At 37.9% G+C, this 14108-nt stretch overlaps 1 pseudogene; it reads right to left on the bottom strand.

Annotated features, from left to right (window-relative positions):
- Positions 1-12402: 12402 nt before the first annotated feature.
- Positions 12403-14108, bottom strand: part of LOC121267301 — a 57079-nt pseudogene continuing 55373 nt past the window's right edge.

Raw genomic sequence — 14108 nt, 5'->3', positions numbered from 1 at the left:
GCTCATCATAGTGAGATCAAAGTATGGTATGTAGAATTTTTCTTCTGTTGATATTTTAACATTTAATACTTGATAAATAAAAATAAAAATCAATTAAAGAAAAAATATTTTCTATTGATTGGAAATCAATCTAACCTCATGGAAAATGATCTATACATCTTTGCAAAAAGTAGGACAAATTTGGGACCACATGGAAAAACAAACTTTTTTACAGTGGACCGCACTTTTTTAAAAGGAAGTACGCAAGGCTTACACATCATATGATTGTATCTAATATTACTCTTAAACGGATAGAGTGTAAAGTTAGGGTTCGAACTCATGATGTTTGCTCTAATATCATGTGAAATCAATGTTTATACCAAAAATTTAAGTGGATGGGAATATCTAGATTTAATTATTTGTACTATATTATATATATTCTTAATTACACTGCAATTATAACAATGTCCATTTGCAATAATTACCTTCTATCGGTCCCTACTCACTACATAGTCAAGCTTTCTCCATTGAGTATGGTCTAACTGAGTTAGGATCTACATTTTCTCCTCAAACGTTAGATTTGATGTTGCAATGACAATTGAAAAAACCATTTATTTTTAAAGATACTCAGATCGATTTTTATTTTAATGCAAGTGTTTTGCTAATGTATATTACTTTGATTAGAATACTTCATTATCTCACTTGGCATCTTTCTTTATAAATAAGCCCATGTGGACTCTTTGCAAAATTTTTTTGGTGTTTATCTTTCGCAAGCTTGTCGCCACTCGGTGCTACCCAACCATCATCGCCGCTCGTTCGGAAACCAAATTTTAGAATCAAGTTTGCAAGGTACAAATCATTGGATCTATGAAAGACCTAATCCCATCCACCGTCACACGCGCCGCCACGACCTACCACAACATTCGGCCCTCAACACCACGGTCAACTACCAATATATGTTTTTTCAAAATTTTAACAACATATCCTAATAGAATAGTTGTCAGCTATTCACCGTCACACGCGCCGCCACAACCCACCTCAACATTTGGCCTCAACACCACGGTCAACCACCAATATATGTTTTTTCAAAATTTTAACAGCATATCCCGATAGAATAGTTGTCAGCTAGCTAGGTTTGGCTAACGAGAGTACCTCAAGTACTCTCAAACACTCCTACTACTATTATTTACTTTATTATTAACTTTTCACCTACTTTTTTTTACTATTTATTACTTTTCAGCTACTTTTTACTACTATTCAATATTTTATTATTATTTTTTCATTACTTTTTCACTATTATTCACAAACACTCTCAAACACTTTCACTAACCAAATGTAAATCAACACCAGAGGAGTCCACATGGGGCCCACGTGCCGAGCAAAGATTTTGGCCACCGTCCATGTGCCTGGGCATTGTTCCACTCATAGCAAACAGAAACCAACGACATGTGTCATGATCTCAGCACGCCACATCAGCAGAGATGCGTCAACCATTGACCGTTGACTTTAACTGTTGACCAGGTGCTTCCTAATCGATTTTTCACATTGATTTCATATTTTCGGTCTATTTTTACATTAAACTACTCTTGATGGTTCAAATTTCTTCTAATTTAGACAATTTTGTTTGTCTAATCGATTATATTTTGAATTGGCCCAATTACAATATGTTGACCCAACATATGGTGGTTTTTCTTCAAGGACGTTGATTGTGGGGTTATGCGTCTAGCAAAATTTCTCCACCTAAGCCTAAATATGGTGAGACAAAAGATGATTTTGTTTCACGTCTTGGAGATTGGGATAGTATACAGTGTAAGATACTTTCCTGGTTTATAAAGATTTCAGTTCTTTCTATTCATAGCCTGTTTCCAAATCTTAGGAATAGAGGTGGGCAATGGGGCCTTGCCCCCTGCTACCCTCCCCCATCCGCCCCACACCGCCAATGTGGGGGAGGGGCCCTCGCCCCTCATGGAACACCCCATGTGGGGGTAGATTGACCCCGACGAGGCCCCACCCCTGCCCCACACTCCGCACTCCTCCCCTTTTTAATATAAAATGTTATAATTTTTAATATTTATATAAATATATTGTATATAAATATATATAATTTGTTAAAAACTTGAATTCAACTTCAAGTTAATGGATTGCCTTGACCTCCTAGGCCAACCATTATATAGGAGGTCAAGGAAATACAATAGTGATAGTTAAGCAATGAGCTTATATTTTTTTAATGTATAAATTTCAATTTATACTTTAAATTATATTATAATTTGGGTCTAAAAATCTTTTTTAGACTAAAAAAATTTTTCAATGGGTTGAGCGGGGGGGTGAGGCGGGGTGTGGTTTCAACCCCACCCCCCGTTAGCTGGGCGGGGGCCCTGCCCCCACCTTTCGGGAGCGGGGTATGAAACCCCCTCACCATGCGAGTAGCACCCCTACTTAGGAATGCAAAAGTTGTTTGGGATTTTTAAGCATGTCGATACAATTGCACTCATGATTCTTCATAGGAGTTCCAACTTGAGACTAAATATTATCAAATGTGTCAAGAGTTACGTTAGCCTATTTTTCTCTAGTGGCCATGTCAAAGGAAGTGGGAGAGCATTTTGGGTCAGCCATTGGAAAAGTGCTTGCAGTTGAGGCTTATTGCGAGGGTTGGGCATGGGGAAAATGACTTTGTGTACGGGTTGAAGTAGACTTAAACATGCCTTTACTAAGGGAGGAAGTGGCTTAGAGTTGATGATCAACAACTATGGATCTCTTTTAAGTATGAACGATTGCAAAGTTTCTACTTTCAATGTGGGTCCTGAATCACAAAAGGAAAGGGTGCACAAAACAAAGAATAAATAGACAAGTGGACGAGGAGTCACAATTGCAGTATGTTCCATGGCTTCGAGCTTAGCCTATGAATTATAATATCTTTGATATTAGAAAATATGGTGGTAGGTTGAACAAGGTCCACTCTCAGAGGCAGAAGCAAGAAGATTCCAGTAGTGGTGAAACTAAAAAAGGAAAGGAAAATTACAAGGAGGGATTTGAGGCTCAATCTCAGGCCTCTTCTGAGGTTGGTGATCTTAATTTGGCAAGTGGGGATGCTACAAGTTTGGCTGAAATGGAGGGTGAGTTTGCTAACCACAAAGTCAAAAGGGCTGAGAACCCAAATCATGATTGTTTCCAAAATGGTGAAGGCATGATTACAAATAAGGAAGGTAGGCAGAAAGGGGTCTTAAGGAAGGATGGCAATAAATCAGAGATGGTGTCTCTTCGAGAAGGTATGGAAAGTTCTTACCACATGGACTTAGAGTTGCCTAACTTATCACCTGCGGTGTCATTACTACATCAAGCCTATCCTCATACAAGTATTGGTTCTCTTGACAATTTAGTTTCTGATAATTCCCCTAAAAGGAATGCTAAGTGTCAAGGAAGAAATGACTCAAGTGGAAAAGAAGAGCCAGGGAGAATCAAAACCAGAAAACAATGATATATGTCCTGAGAGTTATGGGAAAAAGAAAAGGGGACATGGGTTTGTCTCTAATGACAGTGTGTTGCATCAATATGCTCAATATGCTGAGAAACCAAAATCAATATTAGCCATTGATAAGAGAGTCCATCTCAAAATGTATTGTTGGAGGCAGCCCCACCAACAACCATGATTGGCCTTAGTTGGACCTGTCGAGGGCTTGTGAACCCTTGAACAATTCGTAAATTATACCTTTTGGTGAAATCTAAGTGTCCCAATTTTGTATTTCTTATGGAAACTAAATGCAGCAGACATTAGGAGGAGGTTGTGAGAAATAAAGTGGAATTTGATTGAAGGTTTGTGGTTGATAGTAGGGGTCTTAGTGGTGGGCTAGCTTTTATGTGGAATAGCACAGATAACATATGTCTAGACTCTTATTCTCAATACCATATCTCCATCATTTCCAAAAGAGTAGAGGATGGCTCACAAACTCTCATTACCAAATTCTATGGTAGCCCTTTAATAGCGAAAAAGAGTGAGAGCTGGCAATTACTTCAACTTTTGAAGCCAAGACAAGGGTTGGCATGGATGTGTTTCGAAGACTTCAATGAATATTACAAAACCTTGAAAAGCAAGGGGCTACAAGTCGACCTTATAATCAAATGGATGATTTTCGAGAAGCAGTTGAGGTATGTGGATTAAGTGACCTTGGTTTTCAAGGTTCCAAGTTTACATGGAGTAACAATAGAGAGGGCAGTCAGTTCACTAAAGAGAGGTTGGATCAAGTTTTTGGCAACTCAGTTTGGATTAGCCTCTATGCAATCAGTTCTATTACCAGTTTAGCTACCCAGACATCTGATCACAGTCCTTAGTTGATTACCATGAGGAATGATTTGAGTAGTAGTCAATGGAGGGAGAAACTTTTCAGGTACGAGGCCAGTTGGGATAAAACAGAGGAGTCCAGCGGCATCATTAAAAAGAGTTGGGCTCAACAGTAGAATCCTTCTTCCAAGATGGGATTTATTCTTAGAGGTTTGTAAAGTTATAAGGAATCATTAAAGAGATGGAGCAAGGAGATAGTGAATAAACAGAGAAATGAAATCAATAACAAACTTAAGCATATTTGAAGTTGTAGAATTTAAACATAGGCAATCATTCAGGAGACATTAAGCAATTGCAAAAATAGGTGGATGAATTATTGGAGGAAGAAGAGATTAGATGGAAACAAAGAGATAAACAGGCATGGCTCAAAGATAGGGACAAGGACACTAAGTTTTATCACATGTGTGCTAACCAAAGGAAGAAGACTAATTCTATCAAGAGAATTGCTAGAGAAGATGATTCTGTGGCAACTAGTCCTAAGGAGATTTCAGAGCTCTTTTACCAGTTTTATCAAGCACTTTTCACCTCTTCTAACCCAGAAGGTATTGATGAATGCTTTAGCTCGATGATTCCAAAAGTGACTGAGGAGATGAACTCTTTTCTGGCCAGGAAATTTACAAAAGAAGAAGTTAAAGAGCCAATATTTCAAATGAACCCATTGGGCTCCCCGGGATCAGATGAATTTCCAGCAGCTTTCCACCAAACTCACTGGAATATTGTAGGCAATGCTATCAGTGAAGCTGCACTTGAGGTTCTCAATTTATCAAGTGAGATAGCACACATTAATGAGACACATATTGTGTTGATTCCTAAGGTGATAAGCCCTTCTGATTTCAAGCCAATATCCTTATGCAATGTTCTTTATAAGCTCATTTCGAAAGTGTTGGCCAATAGGCTAAAGAGCATCCTCCATGATATTATTTCCTCTATTCAAAGTGTCTTTGGTCTAGAAGGCTTATTTTGGATAATATAATAGTAGCTTTTGAGGCCATGCACTTCATGAATACCATATTACCTGGTTATGCAAGGCATATGATAGGGTGGAGTGACAGTTTCTAAGAGAGGAAATGCTTAGGCTAGGTTTCAATGGCAAATGGATTAGTTTGGTGATGAGGTGCATCAATTCAGTTTTTATTTTATCCTCATTAATGGATCTCCTCAATACTCTTTTAAACCTACAAGGGGGATAAGGCAGGGTGATCTTTTGTGACCATACCTATTCATCCTTTGCTATGAAGCACTAAGCTCTTTGCTAAATCAAGTTGAGGCATCAAGACTAGTTTTTGGCATTCCAATTGTAAGAGATAAGTTATGCATTAATCACCTATTTTTTGAAGATGATAACCTGCTATTTTGTAGAAGAAATTCCCTTGAATGGGCCAAGCTTATTGGCATTCTTGCTACCTATGGGAGGGCCTCAAGACAGAAATTCAATAAAGAGACGACCTCAATCCATTTTAGTGCCAACACCAGCAATGCTACTAAGAACTCCATAATCAGTATTGCATGGGCCAGATCCCCCTCATCCTATGAAAACTATCTTGGGTTGCCAGCCCTTATTGGAAGATCAAGGCACAAAGCTTTTAAAAGCATTCTGGACAGAGTAAGGAGCAAGATCAGCAACTGAAAGTCAAAGTTCCTCTCGCAGGCAGGAACGAAAATTCTATTGAAGTCTGTGGTTCAAGCATTGTCTACTTATAGAACGAGGGTTTTCAAGCTTCCTAAATCATTGCTCAAGGAGATTAACAAGGTAATGCATCATTTCTAGTGGGGTTAACTGCAAAATGAGAGGAAAGTCCATTAGGTTTTATGGAGTCAAATGGGGAAGGCCAAGTCAGCAGGAGGGTTGGGTTTTTTAGATTTAGAATGATTCAACTTGGCTCTACTAGTCAAGCAAGGGGAAGAATCTTACAAAAACCAGAGTCCCTTACTGTTCAGATCCTAAAACTGAAGTACTTTCCTCACACCTCATTTTTTCAAGCCAAGCTAGGTTCAAGACCATCTTTTATTAGGAGGAGCATTGTTGCAGCAAGACATTTGGTGGCAGAAGGCTCTTTTTGGAGGATTGGGAATGACCAAGAAACTAGAATTTGGAAGGATAAATGGCTACCTCAACTTTCAACCTATAAGGTTCAAAGTGCAGTTAAGGTACTGGATGGAGATGCTTTTGTGGCAGAGTTGATCAATCCTTACTCTAAACAATGGAAATTAGAACTTTTGGAGGAGATATTCTCTAGTAGTGAAACAACCATCATAAAGATAATTCTCATTAGTTTTGCAAATGCACTAGATAAGTTGATTTGGATATGTATTGCTAATGGCAAATTCTCAGTGAAAAGTGCCTACCACTTACAAAAAGAGCTTAATGATCTAGCTAAATGGAAATAATGATCTAGCTAAAGGGAAAACATCCAAATCTGTATCCAAGAAAGAAGAGTGGGCCAATTGTTGGAAGCTCAAAGTGCCTAATGTCACTAAGGGTTTTGTGTGGAGATCTTGTTTGGACTCACTACCCACAAACCTTAATCTATCAAAGAAACAAATAGTGGACTCACCACTATGCCCCATCTGCTTGAGGGAAGAGGAGTTTGTTTTACATGCTCTATGGGAGTGTATTTCAGCAAAGGATGTTTGGAGTTAGTGTTCAAAGCTTATAAAAAAACGTGCACTTAATGCAGAAAATTTCAAAGGAATTTTTTAAGCCTTTAGTGCAGTAGCTGAGCAGGATACTATGGAGGAGTTTGATGTGATAGCAAGGAAGATATGGCCAAGGAGAAATGAATTTGTGTTCAAAGGCTCTTTCCTTCATCCATCTTTAGTGGTGCAACAATCAAGGCAGCTATTGGTGGATTTTAAAGAAGTGCAGTCCAAGAACATTCGACAGATTACAAATAACTCATCACAAGTCACTACAAGAAATCAAACCTTTTCCAGCGATTTTAAAATCGTCGCAAAAAAATCGCCACAAATAGAGGTTATTTTCGACGATTTTCAAGTCACCGCTTAATTTTTGTTGAGAAGTTGGGAAATCATGGAGTAAAAATGTACAATTCACTTTTGCGACGACATTTGTACCTTTTGCGGCGATTTTTGTCGTCGCAACAATGTATTATTAACTGTAGTGGCATTAAATTTCCGTCGATTAAAGAAAATCGCCGCAATATATACTATTTGCGGCGAACATTGTCGCTATAAAAACACATGCGCCCATTTAAACTTATTAGCGGCGAGTCAAAAGTGCCGAAAAAGCTCATTAAAATTAAAACCCCCACGTTAGGTTTTCCCCTCATTTCGTTCCCTCTAGCCGTCTCTCCCCCTTCCCTTTCTCTCTGCAGTCCCTCTTCTCCCTCAAGCCTCCACCCGCACACAGCCCTTCATCAACGGCCCCAGCATGCCACCATGACCTCACCTCGACAGCCACCCCCTCCTTCTCCCCTAGCCCCCACGCCAATCTCTTTCTGGCCTCACCTCTCTCTCTCTCTCTCTCTCTCTCTCTCTCTCAGATTTCTCTATATCGTCATCGCTGGGGCCGCCGTTCACCACCACCCATACATCGACGCCGTCGCCAGTCCTTCGTCGGAGCCCCTTCTCCTCTACACCTAGCCCAGCAGCCCGAGGTCCTCCCTCTCTCCCTTGCTCTGTTTGCAACCCATTGCCACCAAATGAGGAGGAGGCGCGGGGAGTAGGGCAGATGAGGCATTTGAGGCTAGCCAATTTGATTGAGTATTGCTGTGATGTAGATGAGAAGCTGCTGGTTGCTAAGTACATGCCTAATGATACTCTTGCGGAGCATTTGTTTCACTGTATGTACGGTTTCTAGCATGGGTTCTTCTTTTTCTAATTCTTGATTTTTTGTTTTAGCTATGGCCTATGTATCCAAGAAGAAATTCTTATTAGTTCTTAGGTTGCTATGATTCAGATGGTCTCTTAAGCTTGTCCTTTGTGTTTTAAGATTTTCTTTGAATCTTAAAACTCATTTGTGAGCTTTCCATATTTGATTGGCTTCAATATTTTTTTATGTTCGGTTAATGGGATTGTTTGCTGTGGAACTTGGATAGTTTTTATGACATTGATAAGTCTAGTGTACCAGTTTCATGTTTATGAGTTCCACAAGTAGTTAACTCAGATGGCCATCGGTATAGAGGAAATTATTGTCTACAGAATTCTGAGAGATGATTAACTGGTGAACCTTTCTCAAATTCACCATTTTTAATGCAACTTTTTGCTATTCTCTATTAATCCTTTATCATTGAGTTGAATGAGCTTTATCATTGGGTTCCTTTGGTAGATTCAAACCTTGTTTATGCTTTACAAATGTGTGTGCATTATTTTCCATGCTTTTATTCATGACCTTAGACATTTATATCCATTGTTTCAGGAAGTATATTTCAAACCTTAGACCTACTAAAGCTGGCAAAATAGGGCCCCTCATTGATGAATTATTTGTTATTTGGCTTGGTTTCTTATATATCATTTTTTACAACTCAGATATTTTACTTGCTTGGTGACACTTGTTAGTTTTTAGATCATTTGTAAGTTTGGTTTTGTGCTTCCCACTTGTGCAATTGCTTTTTGAGCAAGAACATACAATTTGGATGTGTATAATATTTTTTGTGGATTCTGTTTTTGGTTGCTTAGAGCTGGTTTTGGTTGAAATTTGAGTTCACTTGGTACTTCTCATGTCACCTATTGAGGTTGAGATGGAGGGATGGAATAAAGGTAGAGAAATGAAAAATAAGAGGTTGAAATGTTAAGAGAATAGAGAATACTAAAAACTGATTTATTGCTGAATTATTTCCTCCGCTGCAGGCAACATTTATTTTCTGCTTTGCTTCTGTTTGGGCTCAATTATCTAGCTACTGACCAACTTTAATCATGAGCATATGAGGGGATTCAATGGTGGAGTCTTATGTAAAAAGAAATGAAGAAGTTCTGAGGAGACCATAAGCAAATAATAAGAGAATTCACAATAGATTGTAACACTGAGTTGTGTAGATCTTTCTGTTTTCTTACTATTAGGAATACCAAATAACCTTAAAATCTCAATATGTGACATTAGAAAAACCTTCATAGAAACCACGAAAACTATAGTGAAATCTATAGAAAAATGAGGAAGCTCGAAGGTTAGAGAAACAACTTAAACTAGTTCAAGTTTGAGGTGAATAAAAAAACTGTCATCTATTATTACTATGTTTCTAGTTTGATTTAGTTGCTGCAAATCAGTCCCATTAATGGCTTGGTGCTTTTCCACAAATATAACAATCGGTTCCAATTTGATGAGTCAATATACACACCACTTTGGACCTCTGAATTATTTTATTTCTAAGATCTTTAAATTTAAAGCGGTAAAGGCAGAAGACAACGTTATTTCACCCTTTGGAAAATATTTAAATTTTGAGCCTGCAATGAGCCTTTTTTTTTTTTTTAATCTTTGATTGATTGTAGGAAAATTGTTGAAGAGGTGCCTCGAGGTGTGCACATTAATTTTTTGAAAGCTGAAAGAAGCTTACACAGGTGGGCTCTTGAAGATCTCCAGAGAATTCATGCTGCTGAGGAACTTGCTGCTGATGAGGGAGGTGGAGTTGAAATGCATGTCCTTGAAGATGCTGGCCATTGGGTATGTTTGCTTTTGTGCACATAGTTCTATTCCCTCTTCTATCCCTTTAAACTCATGAACAATATTAGTCTTACTCCCCCATTGAGAATTTAAGGGATACTTCCATCTCAAAGTTTAAGATGGCCATTGAAAAAGCTGCACCTAACACGTGTTCTATAGCTCATATATCTTGTGTAAACTTTCATGAAAAAGTTACTTACATGTCATGAATCCTCAGGTTGGTCTCGTTTCTATTCCTGTCTGTTTGTGGTGGTCACAGAGCTCTTTTTGGTGTGCATCAATCTAACATGCATTGATGTAAAAGAAAGAAAATGAAAATCAGACTTTAGAACAAAGATCAAACTATTAGATGACAAGACTGTAAGCACCTTCTTCCCCTTTTAAGAATAGATATATGTAGTCATAGTTTCAGAAACCACCAGGTGTGACTTGTGAGTGACGTACCAATCAAAATGAGTAGATAACGAAACATATAAGAGGATAAGATGTTCAGCAAAGAGTGAGGTTATTTTATACTTATTTTAAATCTGTAAATTTATATCTTTAATTTTATTTATAAAACAATTATATCTTTAATTTTCTTTTGACGTGGCATGTGATTTGTCTAAGCATCTTGTCATTTCTGCTGGTCAACGTTTTGACAGACAAAAGAACCAGGAGAGAGATTGATAGGGGTGACAATCATGTCAAAATAAACCATAAAAAAAGGCAAAATTATAAGACTTGAAGAATCAGATGAATCTGACAACTCACCTGGACGCCTTCTGTGGCAGACTCTCAAAACATTCCCCATTCCATTGAATTGAAAGTAGTGTCGACTGGAACATAATGATCATGTTGATCTTCAAAAATTTGGATGAATGAATGAATGTCTTTTATTAAATTAGAATGTATCAAAAATGATTGCACATAATTGTTTTGATGTGGATCCTAGATGCATGCTCATCAGAGTAGATAAGTCATCAAATTCAGAGCGATTTTATGTCTATGGTGACACTTGTTATTGATTTTTAGATCATTTATAAGTCTGGTTCTGTGATTCCCACTTGTGCAATTACATTTTTGAACAAGAACACATAGGTAATGAGCTTTTATCATTTTCTAGCAAAATCTCCCATTTCATTGATATATATATATATATGTGTGTGTGTGTGTGTTTGTATATAGTATTAAAACAACGGTTACGGTGAGGGATTGTTGCACTATTTAGGTGAATTAATTATATCCAACAGTTATATATACAAATATTATATATAAGTGTAACTATATATTATGCAGCATTCCCTCACATATATTATATATATGAGAGAGAGGTTGCTGCACTATTTTGGTGAACTATACCCAAACTATACTTATATGAACTATACTTATATGAACTATACCCAAGCTATAGTTTGGGTATAGTTCATCTTTGTTTTTGAGCAATTTTTTATTCTTTTTTGGAACAACATTTCCGGCGATTAAATGTCGCCGACAATACTTTTTTGTCAATTTAACTTAGTTGCGGCTACTAAAAGTCGCCGCAAATAATCTATTTCAGCGTGCTTACATAATAGCGACGCTAATTTTAATTGTTAAAAAAAATAACCAGTCTTTTGCGGCAATTTTAGAACTTTTGCGACGATATATATCACCACAATTGATTGTTCCCAATGATTTAATAGTAAACAGAATGGCCATTTGTGTCAATTTTTAGGACAGTTGAGACGCCTGAAAATCGCTAAAAATATTAATTTTTTACGACGATTTTTGCCTATCGTTGGTGTAACACCCGGATCCATTGAAGCTCAATTTGTTTTTTTTATTATTTATTTATTTAGTTATTTTTTTTAGTTTATTCTATTTTATTTCATTGTCATTATTATTATTATTTTACACGTTAACTTCCGCACGTTTCATTCTTTCAGTCTATTTTTTTCTTTTTCCCTTTAAGTTTCTCTCTCGTCCACGGCATGCATGATCACACACGTCTCTAATTTTTTTTTTTTTTATCCACTCCATACACACGCACAACTCAGTTTTCATCCGCACGCACGTCCCCTCATCCTCTAGGGTTTCTTTCTTTTGTTCAATCACCAATATAAATACACACATACTCCCAGCACGAAGAAACCTCATGCCTCTGCCCTGCCATGCAAAACTGTAGCCAACCACTCCTCTTTGCAAGCAGCACCACCCTCCAGCCTGGTTCTCAGCCACTAGGAAAAAGACCACCCCATCGTGAACCTCAGTATAGACCTCAACCAGCCACCACCTTCTCCATAAAACATCAACCGAAGGGCTCGGTTTGCATCCAGTAAACCGCCACACCCAAAGCCAATCCTTGTGACGTGAATCCACCAAACACAGTTCGCACCGATACCTAAGCCTCTCAAGGTCCAGCCCTTGCTATCCTCTTCAACCACCACTCCACTACCGCAAACGAGACTGCCGAGACGTAACTTAGCGTCATTTTCTGAGTGTTGCTGCATCAGAAAAACCAGCGCCCTTGTGCACGCTGCCGAACGGAAACCACCCCATGCAAGCTTCCCCCTGCACGACGGAAGCCTCTGGCCTTTGCCCAGCCCCTTATGGAACCATAAGCCACCGTGCCCAGCCACGCGAAGCCTCCGCCCAATGCCTCTTGCAGCCTCCGTTGCAAACCACAGATTTCCCCTGTTTTTCCTCCCTGAAACAGAGTAGTTGCACTACGGACAACCCCCTATCCTCCACGCCGGTTGCCTCAGCCTCAAGCATCATCACTACCCAGCCATCGAGCTCACCACTGTCGACCTCCGCCTAGCCTTTTTTTTTTTGTCTGCCGCGCACCACCTCAAGCTCACGGAGAGCTTCTCTCTCTCTCTCTCTCTCTCTCTCTCTCTCTCTCTCTCTCTCTCTCTCCGTCTCTCTCTTTTCTACGTATGGTTCCTCTCTCTCTCTCTAGATGGTCTCTCTCTCTAACCAATGTGCTGTCGACGCCCCCACCTCCGTAAGCAACCGCCCAGCTCGCTGCCTTAATGCCCTCCGTCACGTACGTAGCTGCTGTGTTATTCAAAGAAGTTAGTTTTTACGTAAGTGTATTTCATGTTTCTAGGTTAATTTTATTTAATTACTCTTTTACCCTTTGAACTGCAACTTATGCCAAGTGTTTTAAAATTTGTATCTTGTGTTAATAATTTTTTTTTTATTATGATTACAGAAAATCATTTAAGTATTTTAATATGTTATTAAGTAAATATTCATTTTAAGAGTAAATAATATTAGTGTAATGTTGTTTTTACACTTTAGATATGATTTAGTCTATTCAAAAATAGTTATGGTTTATTTTAAAATATTTTGGGATAATTATATTATCTAGTATTAAACTTTATAGTTTGTTTTCAATAATAAATAGGTCAACTTTTAAATGTTTTAGTCAAGGTTATTAAATCAATATTGATGATTTTAGAAAGCGATGTTTTATAATTCGAGGTTACGAGATTTTAGGTTTTGAGGAATTAAATAGGTTATTTTAGGAGTTTAGGCTTATATATTGTAATACATGATTAATCGGACATTTACGAGAATTACGTGGTTATTTTTATAGGTGACGATTAATTATTGTTCGACGTTTTTGAGGAATTTCAGAAAAGCTAAGAAGTTCAGGTAAACGGGATTCTTATGCTAGGCCTCACACAAATTATTGAGACTGAGGTTGATTTTCTGAAAACTTTGCATATTTTGTGGTGAAATGAGAACTTGGGAAAAACAAAACCAATCTCGGTCATTTATTTGCATACTCATGAAATCTGTACGAAAAAAAGAAAAATATGTTCTGACATGCATTGTGTAGACATGAACTAAATTCTATCATGTGGTTTCTGAAATATGAAAAATGAGCGATATTGAGAATATGAAAAGTTGTGTATTTTTTTAGAAAGATGTTCTGGCTTTTGTGTTCAGTGTGTGTAAACTATCTGATTCTATTTTGGTACTCTGTATTATTTTGATATAACATCTGAAAACCTTTGGCATGGTGTACTGATTTTCGTATCTGACTCTGTCTCTGCTCTGCTCTGTTATGCTCTGCTCTGTTTGGGTTGGTACCAACTTCTCTGTCTCTGAGTGCACCCACTTTAGAAACAAAGTGGTTTTATTGTGGTATTTCCTGTGTGCACACTCGGGGCTTCGAGAAGAATAAAGGAAAGATTTTACCTC

Source organism: Juglans microcarpa x Juglans regia, chromosome 5S (genome assembly GCF_004785595.1).
Source record: "Juglans microcarpa x Juglans regia isolate MS1-56 chromosome 5S, Jm3101_v1.0, whole genome shotgun sequence".
In the NCBI taxonomy this organism is placed as follows: Eukaryota; Viridiplantae; Streptophyta; class Magnoliopsida; order Fagales; family Juglandaceae; genus Juglans; species Juglans microcarpa x Juglans regia.
This window is presented reverse-complemented; position numbering and strand designations above follow the sequence as displayed.